The following is a 16,343-nucleotide window of genomic DNA, read 5'->3' as shown; positions in this document are numbered from 1 at the left end:
CTAGCCTTGCTGTTAGAGAAACAAATCTGGTTAACCAGATGGAACCCCAGCCTCACCACCTGATTTAGCACTCTAATGCCTTTTGGACTAAGCTGGTGAAAATGTTTTATTCCGTGCATTGAAAAGCCATGATAGAAATATTTCCTCCAAACAAAAAGATTGATAGAAGCTTTGTAGACTTCTTTGCACTTATCTTGATCCACATCACGGGCCCCTTACTCACAACTAGAAGCTACTGTCCATGGGTACTTCCAAAAAATGGGACCAATGGTTGTCCTTGGTTGTATCACTGTAGACTCCAAGTGTGTTGATATTCTCAAGGCTATTGCAAAGTAAATAATTGAGGGACTGCAAATAAGAGGTGGCCAGCACATCTTAGTTTTTAAACACAGGACTATGTCTTTTAAAGTTATAAAAGCAAAGGTTAGGTTCTGCTAGAGACCGTAATAGCACTAATAAACCATCATACACTTCACTAACACAATTTTCCTATTGGACGTTTGCATTGCTTGTTTGTTTTCCATCTCATCACTTTTAAATCAAGGATAATCCTACAGATAGGACATTTCAATAAGATGTAACTAATGCTTTACATGCAGAAGCAGAATAACGTTTTTGTGTCCTGTGTAGACCAGTATTGTTTGGTTTACACAGTATCGCATGTTTTTACTAAAATCAATAATAAAGTCATAGTATGACAATTTATTGCCCTGACCGTTAGCTGTTGGTGGCTCAGAACTCTAATATTGCAGTGTTGATTGCAATGTAAGTTTACAGACAGACCAAAATATATGAACTTCAGAGAATTATGCACCATTTTGGAAAGCACTCCAGCCAACTCAGACAAGCTAACATGAAGCTCTGAGATCAGATGAAGACCTTGAAGACCATCTGAGAAGAGCCTGTCTTGTCAAAGTTCCCACTCAGGACTGTCTAGAAATGGAAAGTGGAAAGAACAGTTCTGAACATGTAAACACTATGAAGAAATAATGAGCTTGATGCTAAAAAGAAGCCCTTCTATCAGGGATGGTACACTCAGCAGGAGGTAGAAATCTGGTCTGAGTTTTAGAGACAGATGCACTTAAGATGGTGTCTTGACTTCCAAAGCCTTGTTTTCTGACTTACAAGCTTTTTGGAATCTAAGAAAATTACAGTTGCTTTGTCTCACATGCTAAAAATTGAATACATCAACAAAGCAAATCAAAGTAGGCTGTAACCCATTACATCATCATTAATATATACGCAATTGTTGCTATATAGCTCTCTCTCTCTTTTTCTTTTCATATACACAATATGTAAGCGTATTATTTATAGATACACACTGTATATATAAAACCACAATATATACACTACAGGTAGATACTGTATATGTATATTCACTATATAACTCAATAATATTTCAACAAACATGAAATTTGGAATCAAGCAGTTAAAAACCTAGAAGTCAGGTGCTGTAGAGCTAATGCTGAACCAGCTGCCTGGCTTTCCCCCACACATGACAATGGTGCTGTCTCTGTGGTAGATGGAGAGAATCAGATGTCTCAGGGATTAAGAATCTCTCTCTGTAGCCAACAACTGTGAAGCTCTGAGAGAAGATTTACATTCCAGTCTTCTCCTGACCTTCAGCACCTGACACAAGGTTTTTGGAAAGTAACTCTCCACTTTTAGGCAATTATTCTGAAATGGCAAGTATCATGCACATCACTGACCCTTCCCTGCTCTGCCCTCATTAAAGATTTGACATTTATTCACTGTTCATGGGGCTAGAAAGAAAATGAGTAATTTAGGGAGCATTGGTAGAGCTGGTATCTTAGAAATGTATTTTCTTTCCTTTCCTGTGCAGCAATGGTATTTCCCAAAGTTCGAGGTTCAGACAACAGACATGAGTAACTGTTTTGAAAGCCCAGCTACATAAGAAGTATTCATATGGGGCTGACATGTGAGACCTATGGGATGCCACGCCTTTCCAGACTGTCAACTGGAAGGTAAAGTGAGCCTATTTTGCCTCCCATGCCCTTCAGTTGTGCAGTTGATTTGGATGCAGCTGGACATCTAAAACAGTATCAGACATCCCTATTTGGGTAGCTAAATCCCACTCATGGTGAACAGATTAGGTATTTTCTTAAATGTCCATCTCAACTGACCAGGCATTGAATGGGTCCATTTGGCTTTCTGACAAAGCTTAGCATGCATAGATTTAATGGGTCAGTTTACTTGAACATTCTTAGTTTAAAAGGTGCTTTATTTTCCTGGATCATCAGTGCATTAGTTGCACCAAAAAAGGCTCATGCATTTATTAGCTTATGGCTCAGTACAAATGGGAGTGTAAAAGATAATTGCTGAGTAATAGACTGGTTTAACAGAAGACATCTCTGAATCTGGAATGGAGTTATGCTCAGAAACCTGCATATCCCTCATTTGCCACAGGGTGGAAACAATCTCAGGAACTCATCTCAATAACATCACTGCAACAATTCAGATGTAAAAGTTAAATACCATATGCTGTACATACAAATGCAGATGCAGCTGATAGCTTGGAACAGCTCTGAACTGAGCACATGATACGGTTTTAAGTAGCTGCCTGAATGCCTCTTTACACCCAAGAGAACAGTATGGCTCCTCAGGTGCTGTTCCAATCTAGTATTGAAACAATATATTAGTTTTATAAAATTCCATGTAAAACCTGTTTTTCTTATTAAACTAGATAACTATAAAGAGTCAGTGTACTAATAAAAGGAAGAAGAGCTCAGATCTACAAATGTATTTAGGTACTTAATGCCTCTAAGCATTTGTCTCCTATTAGGTTTTGAATGGGCAAATTAGGACATAAACTGCACTTCTAAGTTCAGGCCAGAGGTTTTCTCCCCTACATCACTAATTTAGGAAGATTTTCCAATGATCAAAGACAGATAAATCTCTAAAGAGAGTATTTGATGGCAGAGAGAGGAAATGGCATAACACACCTCCCTTTTTTTCTCTACTGGCTTGAATAACTGATTTGAAGAGATGCTCCGAATGCTCCTGTCCCTCCCCAATTAGGGACTAGCTACACTTTTGATTCAAGGCAGTGGTGTGTGTTGCAGCGCTGAAGTCTACTGCTGGTGAGCCGAGCAAGCAATCTCTGCAGTCTCCTTTTCCCTACTTGCTGGAAAAATAGAGTTCTGTTCCCTAGAGATGCCAATCCAGCAATTGTACAATCCCTTAATATTCAGATTGGAATGAGAGTATGTTTAGGTTTTTACACAAATTGCTCAAAAGCCACCAAAACATGCCTATTAAACCTGAAGCACTCCTACCCCAACTCAGCCTTTTTATCCACAGCTGCCTGCGGGTACTTCCTTCTCTTCCTTTTACATGACATAGGAATAAAGGACTTTCAATCTGAGAATCATGTTCAGTTTGTATTTTAAAGCAGTTGACATTTCCAGTACATCGGGGAGGCTTAGTATAGATGGGAACTTCCTCTGAGAAAACAGTAGATTAGTAGCAAACAAGACGACCTGCAGCTTCGGAAACCCCTGTGTTTAGGCCTTGTCTGCTTCGGGGACACCTTAAAGTATTTTTCCCCCAGTGCCAACACCAGTCCGAGCCTTGTAGCATTGGCAGTGCTGCCGTTGGCATTTCGAGGGCTGCACAGATGAGAGTTGCTTGGAGCAGGGTTAGGCCTGGTAAATAATTGACAAGAGAGGCAAGTCAGCAAACTCTTTCTACTGCTTTGCCATTCCCCTCCAGATATGTCATGTTTCTTACCCAGTGGCTTTCTACATGCATCCACAGTGTAAAGGCACTCTTTGCAGTTTCAATTTAAGGCACTGCAGTCAATCAATGTAATTTTGGTGTCTGGAAGCCAGGGACGGCTGCAGGCCCCTTCTGTGCAGACCCCAGTAGCTGTTTGCTTTCCCCTGTCCCATAAAGCAAGGGAGAAAAATGGTGACAAGTCATTAACAAGATCTTCTGTGTTTCATTTTATGAGTGCCAGCTGTTCCCCAGCAATCACTCATATAAAACCAGCACTAAAACCTCACTGTCAGGGGATGTGAGTGAGGCTGACGCATGCAGTGAGCAGCTTTGCAATGGAGCGGGCAGTGCCATGGCGCCGTGCGGGTGGGCAGGGGTGAGGCAGCTGCGGGGGATCCCGGGGCTGGCAAGGAGGGAGCAGGGCAGCCGGTGGGACACCGGCCCTAGGCATCAGGCACCTCCCTAGGGATGGGGCAGGCCAAGGCCAGGCTGGGGGGTGGGCCTGGCTTGGGGCAGCCCACGCCTGGGCAGAGCAGGGCTGTGGAGAGACAGCCTGGCCCTGCTGGGTGTGACTGGGGCAGGCGCAGGCTGCCCCGGGGGGTTGGCATGGGGTCCTGGGCCCTGGGAAAGGCTGGGGGAGCCCTGGGGGACAAGGCGAATGCAAGCAGGGCTGGCAGTGCCCCAAGGGGCCTGGCAGATAGAGGGGACTGCTCTGGACATTGTGAAGGGCTCTTACAATGAGGGAGGCCCTGACTTTAAAAACAAATTTTCTAGTCACAGCTCAGATAGGTAAGCGCTGCTGCAAAACTGCTGCAAGTCCATTACCCCTGTAGTGGCTAGGCCAAAGCTTGTGTTACCTTGGTAACAAAAATTGATGACGCTATCCTGAGTTCAGTCGAGAAGGGCTAGTCAAGTAACAGCTACAATGTTAATAAATGTAGAGTCAAAGTTGGCTCCTTTCATTTATCTGGGGACTCTCTGCTGAAATCCAATGCTAATATCAGACCACCCCCCTGCAAACCCCTTCTGCTAGTGCTTAGTAGAATGACTGACCTGGAAGATTGAGCATCAGACAAACAACATTCAACATGTTGCTTGAAGAGTTACCTAAAATAACCAGTAAGACATATTGTGGGCAGGGAAGCAACTTTGATCATGATTTTCTGAGTCCGCATCTCCAGGCTGGGAAGGAGCTTTATTGTTTGCTACTATGAATCCAAGCTAGTTTCAAGCCAGAAACCCAGCTTGGGACTCTCCACAGACATTCCTGTTACATGCACAAAAATCAGTTCATGCTTCATTCTGTCAGTAATTTAATCTGGATGAAGGGAGAGCCAAACAAAAAGGAAGAACGGAAGTCCCCATGCTGGATAGCAAAGATTCTTCTGCAACAGACGCTGTCTGAAATGAACACAAAATGGCAGCAGTCCTCAGCAAACACTTGGAAGTTTAAAGACGCAACACACAGAAAATGAAGCCATAATTGTTCCCAACAACAGCAACATAAGCCATAGCTAGCAATCACCTGAACCATCTGCTCCCCCAAGTAGCAGCTGTCAACACAGGCAGGAGATTGAAAGATCTTCTCACTTCAGGCATATCCTCAATTCACATTGGAAAATGACAATAAAAATCAAGTGTTTTCCTCCATACTTCAACATGCAGGAGATGCAATGACTGAATTATCCACAGAAAATACAAAGATAGAAAATGTATCAGTCATGAAAGTCTCTGCAGTACAAGCCCAGTTCTGTTTCACACAAATGCTGACAAAACTTAACAGTTTTCTGGCACATTTTCTCCTTACAGTCAGAATTTATAACCTGAAGTGGCTGCTATAATGGAAAAGTAAATGATCCCCTAATACTCAAATCAATCTTGTGAGAAATAACCTGAATAATGAGTTACAATTGCAAGAGATGAAATTAAGACAAGAACAGTTAAATAAGGATCTAGAGGAACAGATAACATTTAGTATGGTATTGGGAACTTAAATTAGACTTTAAAATGTATGCAGGGACAGAGGAACAAGGGGAGAAAATAAGGAACTGGAGCAAAGGCCTCAGATAAAGATGAGCCTTTTGATGTGAAATAATAAGAAGCAATGTCAGATTGGCATTATTTGAGGAAAAATACCCACTTCAAATAGAATTTTTGATGCAACTAGCTTTTAGAGCTCAGAACTATGGAAAGATTTCCATTTACAGTATAAAGTATTTCAAAGTGCTTACAGCTTAAATCAATTTGTTGCAGATGTGATTAGAAATTGTGTCTAAGATTGTACTGAAGCACAAGATGTGGAACAAAGCTAATGACACCACTTTCACCCTGCACTGTTTGATGCCTCATACTGATGGATGGACTTCAACCTCAGGCAGTACAATGAGAGGAAAGTATTATCCCCATTTTAAAGGAAGAGAATGGAATAGATGACTTTTCCAAAATCACCTAGAACATTAATGACTAACTTAAGGCGTTTATTATGGAGGAGGGGGATAAAGGATCCTGAAACAGGATCTCAGCTACAAAATCATATCTGAAAAACAAATAATTCCAGAAATAAGACATCTTAGTGTTTATCATTGTTGGGTTAGGTACCATGGCCCTTGTTTTCCATCCAGGTTTACTAAAACTTTGAGTTTTCCTAGAAGTCCTGCCAAAAGTTGGAGCATATGAGGATAGTACTTACCTCATTTGACTGCATATGTCTACAGCGTGACCATTTCACTAACTACCCTACCTTTATATTCAATGGTTAAAAAAGGGCACTCCTAGGATGTCATTCAACTTGCACTAAAGCAGATGTCTAACTCAGGTCAGAGGACTAAGTTATTTGTATTGGCTATGGCTGAGCTGGAGTTAATTTTCCCCACAGCAGCCCCCCCAGTGCTGTGCCGTGTACTGGTGGGCAGAAAGGTGGTGATCACCCACCGGTGTTTTGGCTGCTGCAGAGCAGCGCTCGCACAGCATCAAGGCTGCCTCTCCCACCCTCCCTTCCGCACCACCGGGCTGGCGGTGGGCAAGGTCTTGGGAGGGGACATAGCCAGGGCAGCTGTCCCGAAGTGACCAAAGGGGTATTCCATACCACGTGACATCTTCTCAGCAACAAAATCTAGGAGAAAAGAGGAGGAAGAGGGGACATTGGTTATTATGACATTTCTTTTCTGGAGCAACTGGTCTAGAAGGTTGAAGGAAATGAGAAGAAGAAACTTTGTAACCACTGATGTTACACATAGCGCTTGATGACAATTGTCATCCAGGTCCTACTGCTTGGCATTTTAAACTATGAAGAGCAGAAACATTAGCAAGAATACTAAAAAAACTATTTTACATTGGCAGGGAAATAAGGATAACATAATAAATCTTTACTGCTGTTCGCCTATTTACCTATTCATCCACTGTTTATCTACTGATTTATCTAGTTTTCTAACACTTGCCTACTTATATATTTCCCTATGCAGAGAAATTTTAAGGAATCTCTCAGGTTATCAGTCACCTTGGTGTCTAAGTACCTGTGTTAACTTCCACAAGTGCAGGTGTCCCTGCCCATGGCTCGGGGGTTGGAACTAGATGGTCTTTAAGGTCCCTTCCAACCCAAACTGGTCTATGATTCTGTCCTGCAGACCATATGACAGGTGAACCATGAGGAGACAAGGTTATTATTGAGAGGTTAAACAGTGGGGATGAGCTAAGGGGAAGTTTCAACATACTGTTTCTGTCATGAGGCCGATTACACCACTTTAAATTTTCTGAATAGCTCACTGCAGCCATAAAAGTTAAGAAATTCTTCTTTGCAATGTAATGGAAAACATCAAAGAAAAACTGTGAGAGACCCACTACTGTCCAATTTGGAGCTGCACAGCTTCCCTTCAGGACACACTGACTTAGAAGACCTATAATATTGCCTGCAGTATTTAGTGCTGTGCTTTACTTTGACATCAGCTGGCATTAGATCAGGTCCTTCCAACACAGCCTTGATTATCATACAGAACCTGAAAGGTGTTGGAATAATCAAGCTTTCATATAATCAGGGGCATATTTAAAGTATTAAATGCATACCTAGAGACACGATTGTGTAACAGCTAAGAGGCAGTTACAGATCATTGGCTTTGGAAAATCAAAGAGAGAAACAAATCTTTTCTTGCCTGTTATTATTACTTCAGTGACATTCTGTAATCCAACCAAAGCCCTATTAAAAAATAATTAAAGAAGTTTTTATCTTTATTGTATTGTGCTCTTTAATTATTTTCATGGCATCTGGAGAGACTCTCCTAGCTGAGGATGATTATTAAAAATAAAAGACACTGTAAATAATAAAACAATCTGTGATAGCCATCTTTTCATAAATGGTTAATCTCTAAGTACACTTGGAGGAAAACCTGGTATGTTGCAAATAGAAAACTGAAGCATGAGAAAATTTTGTGACTTTCCCCCAGCAAGTTAGTGGCAGTAGCATCACTATAACCTAGACCATCTGCTTCAGTCTTATTTTTTTCTGATTAGGATGCAGTCCTGCAGTGATTCCTGAAGTGAGTCCATTCCCATTATCAATGACAGTATTAATTCACTTAAGGCTGAAGACTTAAGACACTAACTAAATATAAAGAATTAGCCTAACTCCTGCTTGCTTTTGAATCAGTAGCTGAGAGGCTGTGTAGCGCTGGATGAAAAGACGTGAGTCACTGGGTACCAAAGAGGTTGAAGACATGGCTTAAGTTTCACATAAAAACTAAGACTTGCTAGGCACCATGTGCTTATAGCCAAAATCATACCAAGGTTGGCTACCAATCAGCTAGGGTTCTCAGTATCTGATGGCTGTGGTTCTTGAGTTATAAATATGCCAATAGATGAAATTGCCTCTTTGGTGTGGAGGCAAAATAGCTTTTCATGAGAGGTGAAAGATTTTGGGAAGAAAAAGAAATGTCTGTAATGTAAAGGATATTATATATACAGTTTGTAAGCATGAAAGGAATATAAATGTACCTGCTTTGCAAAATAATTACGTTGCATTAGAAGAGAGAAGATATCAATGCATATGAATCAAGGCCAGTGTTTATGGCTTGGGGATTACAGCTTCCATATCTTTCCTAAATGTCTGTTTTTTTCATAATTTTTTCCCTTGGTACAATTTTTAGTACTGTGAAGAGCAGGAAATACTGTCAGACTTGCAGGACAGGATTGATCTCCACAGGTTCAGAACCCTGTTCCTCATCCCACTAAATATTTTTCTCTGTGTCGTCGTATATTTTTTTATCTTTTCCTTTCCTAAAATTCTAACTAGGTGTCCTAGTGATATGTAAGAAATACATATTGGTAAAACAGCCAGTCCATCCTCTGAAATCTTGATATCTCAGTAAAGCAATGTAGACAAAGGCAAAACAGGTATAAGTGCCAGACCAAAGTCACTCAGGAGTTTGAAAAAAAGGAGATTTTGAATCACAGAGCAGAATTTTTTTTTCAAAACACAACCGTCTCTAAGTGTTGATTTAATAATTGATAAAATTAATGATAACATGAATTATTTGTTGTGTAAGCATTATATTTACCATTGATTTTCTCTTTTTTACTCTCACTTTTTTTAACTTCTCATTATCCTTCCTCCAAAATTTAGTCCCAGTGATAGTAATTCATAAAGTCATTTGGATTACCTGGGCTGTGAAAGATTTTAATCCAATGATGAATGCAATTTTTGTTTCAGTCCAGTCTCATTTATTTCCTGCAAGAAAAGGTTAGGAGCAATTTTGTAGCACATTACATCGTAAATCCCATATATTTTATTTCTGTTGCAAGGCTGTGGACTGTAGTGAACATGACCAAATTCACTAGGCTCTCCAGAGAAAGTCATAAAACCAGAAACGGTGTAGGGTTCTACCATGTTGCTACTTACACAATATCCTAGTATCAAAATTAGTTTTGACAGCTGTGGCTTCAACCTTTCCATTCACTATTCAGGGTAACTAGGCTGAACAGTTGAAGGGGATGCATTTTTTATTCTTCAGACATACAATAAAAATGCTATGGGACAAACTATTTTCAGAATAGTCTGGGGAAGGAGATGGTAGAAATCACTTTACAAAAATTTACTATTCTCTTTCTGTGAGGAAACATTTGACTGGATGAATCAACATCAAACCATTTCTGTTAAACTTGAAACCCTGACATGATCCAGCCACCTACCCACAACTCCAACTCAAGCCTAATCTGGATACAAACAGCTCATGTTCAGTGTATCCCTGACTGAAAGGATATGTAAAGCTTGATTCTGACTTCTTCCAGTGCTCTAGTGATAACCAGACAACCAGTTTAGACTGCTCAGAGCAAAGAACACTAAGTTTGCCTGATGTTTTGAGAGAAACACCCTGAAATAATGTGAAGACAAAAAGTAGCATAAAAAACAGATTCAAGTTTGTGGGGGAAAAAACCCAAATCCACAAACAAAAGAAACCCCTGTGGGATTTAGAGCTTAGGTAGAAGGTAGGATGGATACCGTCCTTCTATTCCTGCCCATAGCTTAGGGAAAACTGCACCAAACATGCCTGGACAGTACTTGACATTCCAAAAATTACTGAATATGAGAATAGGTGAAATGATTGCTTGGGTTCTTGGTTTTTTTAGAGTAAAGTTATAAGGTATATTTGGGACTATATCCCCATATACAACAAAGTACTAGAAAAGCAATCAAAAGCCCTGTTGAAACAAAGAAAAGAGAAAGAACAGAAATTTCTGGGAATTCACAGGGGAAAAAAGCAAGTGATTTGAATGGGGTGATTTTAATTTCCTACTGTTGCTGAAAAATGAACCAGAGAAGGGAAAAAGCACAGGAAAAGATCAATCAGAAGAAAAAAATATGCCCCAGGTATGGCCCCAGTGAACAATTGTGTCCCTGTATAGCAATTAAAGCAGTTGTTTTCTATTCAGTTTATTCACTCTGTTTTATCACTCGAGAAAAGGGAAATAAATCAGGCTGTTGCCTGACCTTTCAAAAACTCTGGATCCTAGTGAATCATCCTGCCACTGACATCATTTGATTGTCTCCTCAAGTCTCTTTCTACACATCCAGCAGAGCTGTGCGTTTTCATGAAGCAGCCTTTTCCCCTTGATTCTTAAGGTAAATAAAGTATAGTAATTGGAAACAACCGAAAGAGAAATTTATCATCATATCCACTGTGCCTGTAAAGAGAAAAGCAGTAACAAGAATGAGATCTGCATGAATGTCTACCTGAAAACTCAACATGCCATCAAAATATTGCATTTTAAAACATTGAAACCTTTTGTTTCTCTCTCTTCACAGTTATTTTTAATGCTTTGTGCTGGCTTCCACAAAGATAAGGTGTCTAAACACCACAAGAAAGTCTTTATGTATTTATAGCTTGAGCTGACTCACAATGGTCTGGAAATCTCAGAAAAAGGTAACTTTAGGAATATTTCCAGAGAGATCCAAGAAATGAATGGAAACACCCTGCTCCTATGTGTTTATCCTATCTCAGCATTGAACTCTGTGCTGGATTAGAACTGATATACGAAAAGCTTTTGCCATGCAAATATGGCAACAATGTAAAAAGAGAGATCCATAGTTATTTGTGAACATTAGAAGGTTTGCAGTTAGACTGTGGATATTATGTTGGCATCAAAAACTAAGAATTAGCTAATTCTGTTGCAACATTTTGTGTCAAAAAACATTGGAAGAGCAGACAGTGGCAAAACAAACTGGATTCTGCACTTATCCTCCTTCCACCTCTTCTCTAACCATTTTTTAAGCCAAAGTAGATGATGCACAGAGAGAAGTAAAAGTGACCTAAAATTTATTGCCTTCTCTGGAGTCAGAAAAGTAAGGAAAACCATTTGCTTTGGACCTTCAGTGTAGTTTTTAGTAGATCTGATGGACTTATGCAGTTTGTGTAAGACCTACACACCTGACCTATGTAGAAAACCCTGTCTGTTCTCCAGCTGAGTCTGTAGAGTCTTATGATTCTTTACTAATTGTATATGGGACAGAAATGAAAATAGGAACTTATGGCAAGTGGAGATCAAGAAAATGCAATGTATGTCAAATTAATGCCTCTTTCTTCTGATTGAACTTTGTGGCTGAACTTAACTGAAAATTTTTTCATCTAAGATGTCCATTTAGGTCACCTAGGTCACTGACTCCATGCTATCAGAAGTACTAACCTCTTATAACTAGCAAACAGGAGTAATTTTTGTGTCACCCCAAAATTTCACTACATTTCACCAATAATTTCACTCATTTTCCTGCTGTTGTGACTGCTACTTTGACCTTTAGGAACACTTTTCTAATTTGTAGATTAAATTTATTCATAGACAGTTCATATCTATTTATTCTCATACCAGCGTTTTCTTTTAGCTTGAAATGGCTCCTCTTCTTCCCTGATCTTTATTTCCTTGGAATATTTGTAAAGAACAGAAACATTCTGTTCCATCTTTATTTTGTTAGGCTGTGTAAGGTATGTTTTCTTCTAGTGCCTCCTGAGCAATAAATTCATCATTCTGTTATTCATCTAGTAGCTCTTTTTTGCACCTGTTTCAGGTTGATTTAATCTTTCTTGACTATAACTTTTCAGAATTGTCAGTGCTATAGAACATCATTACTGACATGATTGGAAAGTTTCCCACATCTGGCATATATCTAATTGTGGGAAATTAATATCTATCTTTTCCTTTTGTCAACACTGTCCTGTAGTTTAAATAGCTCTCTTCCTTCACTGATGTTTATCCTTCTGTTTTATTCCTAGGTAGCAATCATCTGACTCCTTAGCTTGTGTTTTGCTAGGCTGAACAGCCTACACTCATTTACTCTTCTTTCACAACTGGGTATCTGTTTTCTTAATCATTTTATCAGTCTTCCTTTTTCTTTGCTCTCATATGAATTAATCTTCCTTGCAGGTGGTGAGAGTCACTCTCAGTATTCCAAACAACACCTCCCTATGACTTTGCTATTAACAGTCCCATATGTCTCCTGATACATCCAAAGAGAACATCTGACTTTTTAATGATGGCATCATATCAGTGGCTCACAGTCATTTTGGAACCAACAGATACATTCAGATAGTATTCCTTCTCTTTCTTCTCTGGGCAGCGAGATCCCAGGGCACTTCAGAAATTCTGATTGTTTGTCCCCTGGTGCATGATGTTAAACTTAAACAGTAGCTCATTCTTCCCCTTTCCTATACCCTGAATCTTTTGACATCTAATTCTTCATGTATAATATTCCAAAGCTGATTTCTCTAGCTGCCATTTCTTGTGTTTGTGTCATGGTTTCCTCTTTTTTTCTGTTCCAGGATCAGGATCATTCACAAAAACAACATATCAGATGGCCTCTAAGACTACTTTTTGAGAAAATCCACCAGTCACTGCTTTAAAGCCCAACAATCCTTATTCTAACAGTAGGACCCTTTTTTCTGGCCTGACTTCAGCCACCTTCTTAACAATTTCATGTTTTGTGCTAACCTACACCTTCCTGCACAGAACTAGTTATTCCTCACACAGCTGCATAACTGAGATCACTTGTGTAATTCTGTCTAGATAAGATCAGGTGTGTTTCCTTTGTATAGGGGGGAAAAAAATCACAGAAAGAAACCAGATTATCCTAGCAGTATCTACATTTAATAAACCCTTGTAATATCTTATTTCACAGTCTCTTCAACGACTCTTCTTTCTTTTTAAATTTTTAATATACTTCCATTTCTTAATATACCAGGATTTCTTGCTTCCCAGGACACTTCTCTTTCTACATAAAGGCATTGCATTTTCTTCTTTCTAGTTTTGTACCATTGCCAACTTGAAGTGCACATTTAAAATCTTTCCTTCCTGAATGAAGATTTCTCATTTGACAGTTCTTTCAGGCTTCTGGGCTGGAGATGATCTACTCCCCTTCACTTGAAAGCATTCAACTCTTTGAGTTTACTTTCCTCTCAAATTCGGTTTCTAATTCCAAACTCTCATTCCCATGAACTATCTTCTCTTTGTCTTCATGCATATTTTCAGTCATATTTAAAATTATTTATCCAATGCCCTCTTCCTTCTGACATTTCTTATACAAGCTGGGAGAATCCTGAGCTTTCAGCCATCCTTTTTTTTTTTTCCATTTGACCAGATTTCTCCATTTACACCCTGATGGCAATTTTTGATAGTGTACTGAATTCAACAATATTTTTAAACCGGCACCAAATCCTACTTAAAGTATCTTGAGGGATTTGAAATCTTCCTCTCTGTCTGGATTTCCCTGGATTCCATCTTTACAAGAACAGAACAAATCTCTTGTTAGGGAGTCGTAACCCAATAGGTTTATGTCCAAACAAAAAAACAATCCCAGGAAATCATTGATAATGGCAGTCTTCCCAGCTTCAGAAAAAGACTTCTTGGGATATGCAAATAATAGAAGTTTGATTCACTGCCATGGCAAGAAAATAAATGAATAAAAGTAACTGGTGCTGGTTTATGAAAACATTTTATTGTTGTTGTTGTTGTTCCCTTTTACTCCAGTAATGTTTAAATACCAGCTGAGAAGTGGGTCGTTTTGTTTCAGACTGTAAAGCATACAACAAATAACAATGCCTATCCTCAGAAGGCTAATCCTGTGCCACAGTGCTGTACCTCCAGTGGCTTCAGCAGGGTTTGAAAATTCCTCCAAGACTTCTGTGGTCCAAATGACAAACACAGTCAAAGCCCCGTGGGCTGGGTAAGTACTTTTCTATGGAGGGGTTTTCTGGAAGAGGAAAGATGTAGAACAGAGGGAAGTCAGATATATGCGTGTGTGTGTGAGAAAAAGGTAAACTTCCTGTAGTTTTAGTGCAATGTAATAGTGAGTTTCATTTCTTTAAAGGTTGATTTTTTTTAAAATCTCGATTTAGTTTCCTGTATCTGCCCATGGTAACACGATGAAAACAGCGGGAGCTCTCCAGTGTCCCAAGCTCTGCATGGGGCACAACAGCCTCCAGTTTCATCAACACGTTCTTTTCCACTGACAGCACAGGAATGGTTTAGGACATAGCTTTAGTTGTCAAGAATTAAAAACCTGTCTTATAAAACCTTTCAGTTCCTTGAATGTCTGACTAGCCTAGACATTTAATTACAAAGAAGAAAATAATTACAATGGCCTATCAGCCTTTGCAATTTCCTTATCTAGGTTGATGACTTTCCAGGGGATGGAATAATTTATTATGTTCTCCAGCATTGACATCATGTTATTCCATTTTCATCAGTGTTGCATATATACAGGTAGTTATTTGAGGATTATTTCTGGAGATAGGGATAACAAATTACTTGTGCAGTGGCCACTGAACACATGTAAATGAAACTAATTATAAAGTGCATCATTCTTCATGGACAAAATAACATCTTGTGTGGCTGGCCCTCCATGCTCATTTGTTGAATATCTATTAATGAAAGCATATTTTAATTTGTAAATCATTATCTTCACAACTTATCTAGTGCAGAAAGAAGGGAGGGAGCCAAACCAGTTCTAGGTAATCCAAGACATTGCAGCTCTGAGTAAATCTGCTTACTAGCTTCAGCCTTATTTTAGAAAAGGCAAATGTACCTGCAAGGTACTCTGACACTCCACTGTCCATTTTTTTTTTATTACAAATGGCAAGCAGATGAGGATCCTATCATGTCGCAGTACAATACCTAGATGCCAGTGTTTTGCAGATACTTCCCTACTTCAGTTCTTTACTGTTTTGTTCTCTTAGTCTTTCCAAAAACCTTAATTTACAGCTTGCAAGGTAAGCTTTACCTGCTTTATCACAGATACACTTTCAGTGAGAGGGAAGAAACCTGGTACAATATAGCAGCTGAAGACTTTGTCAGCTGGTGGATTTTTTAGATCATTGGCCCCTATTAGGTAGAACTGCCACTTCTACCGCCGACACAGTAAGTTTATCAGCACATAAACCCATGCAACAAAAGACAGGCTGTGTCTGGGCTTTCAAATATATTTATGCAAGTCTAGCTGTGGCAGTCTCCAGTAGAGAGGCCGTGGTGTGGATCTTGGTGTCTACATCTGTGATATCTATGATTGGATTTCATTTTAATTTTGAGCCTCTGAATTTATTTTCCAAGACAACTCATTGTTTTTCTAATTATGAACTTGGGGTGCCCAGAGTTTTAAACAATGTCTGGGGACTTGTGTTTGTTTGCTTTACAAGATCCACGTGAGGCACTTTCAGAAGATTGGTTTTCAAAAGGCAGGCTCAGAACCTTATGGAAAATGAGTGCCCATTATTACTTTTCAGGCTGGGCATCCAAAACCTAATGTCCCTTTAAAATATTCAGACATCTAGTTGATTATTATCTCAAATGAACATCCATCTAACTTGCTTTTTAAAAGAGCATCTATGCTTAGCCATGGCAAGAAGTATGCAATAGAATTTTTCTTCTAATCAGTCACTGATTTGGGATTTGAGTATTGGAGTTTGGATGAGGGCCATGAAAGCAATTTTAATTAATGTGGTCAGAATCACAGAATAGTACAGTTGGTAACTTTTATAGTCCTCCCCAATTTCTTTAAGCATCTGGGCTCCTATTTAGCAGGTCAGTTAAATGGCTTAAAATATTCTTCTGTATGTTTTGCTATAGTTCAGCAAAGG

General features: G+C 39.4%; 1 long non-coding RNA gene across 8 annotated transcripts in view; it reads left to right on the top strand.

Moving 5' to 3' along the window:
• Positions 1-16,343, top strand: part of LOC114015116 (uncharacterized) — a 57,360-nt gene that overhangs the window by 12,640 nt on the left and 28,377 nt on the right. For 7 of the 8 annotated variants that reach the window (XR_008735010.1, XR_008735011.1, XR_008735014.1 and 4 more), the window contains exon 2: positions 14,239-14,434. This is a non-coding gene — a long non-coding RNA (uncharacterized LOC114015116). The remainder of the gene's footprint in view (positions 1-14,238; positions 14,435-16,343) is intronic. The other variant, XR_008735009.1, reaches the window with a different exon arrangement.

The sequence above is a fragment of the Falco cherrug genome, chromosome 13, assembly GCF_023634085.1.
Source record: "Falco cherrug isolate bFalChe1 chromosome 13, bFalChe1.pri, whole genome shotgun sequence".
NCBI classification, from domain to species: domain Eukaryota; kingdom Metazoa; phylum Chordata; class Aves; order Falconiformes; family Falconidae; genus Falco; species Falco cherrug.
This window is presented reverse-complemented; position numbering and strand designations above follow the sequence as displayed.